We start from the raw sequence: 1,806 nt of genomic DNA on the forward strand, positions 1-1,806 counted from the left end.
CAAAGCTAGTGGCTGTCTTCATATTTGGTGAAACATTTGTATGCACAGGACAAGCATTCCAAAGCAGCATTCCTTTTCCGTCTACATGAGGGTAACGGCAACTCGTGAGAGGCTTGCTATGCCTTTCAAGATTCCAGGAGCATTAATATTTGGCAAATACAACACAGAAATGTGGTTTCAAGTATGGTTTGGGTGTTCCAGGAATAAGATTTTACTCAAACTATCTACTCAGAAGGTCTAGTGGTTAAGGCAACAGGCTAGAAACCGGGCGTCTGTGAGTTCTAGTCCCGCCTGAGGCCTGAAAGCCAGCTGGGCAACCTTGGTCCAGTCCCGCCCTCTCAGCCCAAGAGCCAATCAGGTGTGGTATGACAGTTCTAGTCCCACCTTAAGCCTGAAAGCTGGCTGGGTGATCTTGGGCCGGTCCTCTCTCTCAGCCCAACCCACCTCACAGGGTTGTCGTTGTGGGGAAAATAGGAGGAGGGAATATTAGGTATGTTCCCTGCCTTGAGTTATTTATAAAAATAATAAAGGCGGGATAGGAAGGAAGGAAGGAAGGAAGGAAGGAAGGGTCGTTTCCAGATAGGACGCACATCAAAGAAGAATACACAAAATCAAGGAATGCAAATAAATAAAATAAAATAAAAATAAATAGGAAGGAAGGAAGGAAGGATAGAACAGGGGTAGCCATGACCTCCTTTGGATACACCAACCCACTCTGCTTTCCCCAATTCCATTCTTCAGCAGGCAAACCATGCAACACATTGTCCCACTAAGCAAGCTCAGTTGTCACCAGTCTGAGGTGAGATTGCTTCTCCCTATTTGAGCTTTCTCCCCCCCCCACTCCAAGTTGTTTTATACTTTTATAAATACGGGGTCTCCCAAGCCTGCTGCGATCTCTCTTGCAAGATTTGTCGGAGGGGTTTTCAGCAGAACCACCTCAGCACACGCCTGGAAGGAGCCGGTTCTGCAGAGCGAGAATTACCTTTGGACAAAATCTGATCTTCTCAGATGCAAAGACAAAAGGTTGGCATGAGAAAGGTGATGGTGCTTGCCCAGGCTTCAGAACTGCTGCACATCAGTAGAAGGTCACACCTGGTCTGCCTGAACTCATCTGATTAGGCAGTGCCCCGGGAGCCAAACATGGCATGTGCTAGCCTGCCTCTGGCCAGAGAGCTCGCCTTTGTGGGGACGGCAGAAGACATGTTTGCAAAGCCCAGCGTGGCAAGATGCTGCTTGATTTTTTTAAACTCTGCAGTTCCATTCCCCTGCCCCTTCCCACCGAGATACTGGAGGTGGTGGAAAAAGAACGCTGCAGGAACTGTTTATGCGAACACAACAGTCAAAGATGATGAAATGTAACGGCTTTCTCTCTGGGCAGGCAGAATTAGTCAAAATGGAACAGCCAGAAAACTGTACATTCCTTTGCGAAGCAGCACCACAGGCCATGGGGGTATAGCTCAGTGGTAGAGCATTTGACTGCAGATCAAGAGGTCCCTGGTTCAAATCCAGGTGCCCCCTGTTTTTTTCCCCCCATAAAAGAAAAATTAGGAAGAGAAATCTTTCTTGGATATGAGACAGCATATTTTCCCCTGAAGAGCAAAAAAGCTGAAGATTAAAAAAAAGTGGGTTAAGTGTGGGGCTGAAGGGATCTGTATCACATCCAAGAGGGAGAAGGGATTACACGGCTGTAATGATGTGTTGAAGAGAAGGTTGGGGGTCACTGTGTTTCGTAATTTTAGGTTCTCTTCTTGCACCCTTTTTTCTTTAGATTTGTCTTTTCCTTTGTGTAAAATTCTCAGTGAATAT

At 46.6% G+C, this 1,806-nt stretch overlaps 1 non-coding gene across 1 annotated transcript; it reads left to right on the plus strand.

Moving 5' to 3' along the window:
• The first annotated feature begins 1,446 nt into the window (after positions 1-1,446).
• TRNAC-GCA (transfer RNA cysteine (anticodon GCA)) lies at positions 1,447-1,518 on the plus strand. The gene has a single exon. It is a non-coding gene; the product is annotated as a tRNA-Cys (tRNA).
• The last annotated feature ends 288 nt before the right edge of the window (positions 1,519-1,806 follow it).

Source organism: Candoia aspera, chromosome 14 (assembly GCF_035149785.1).
Source record: "Candoia aspera isolate rCanAsp1 chromosome 14, rCanAsp1.hap2, whole genome shotgun sequence".
Classification (NCBI taxonomy): domain Eukaryota; kingdom Metazoa; phylum Chordata; class Lepidosauria; order Squamata; family Boidae; genus Candoia; species Candoia aspera.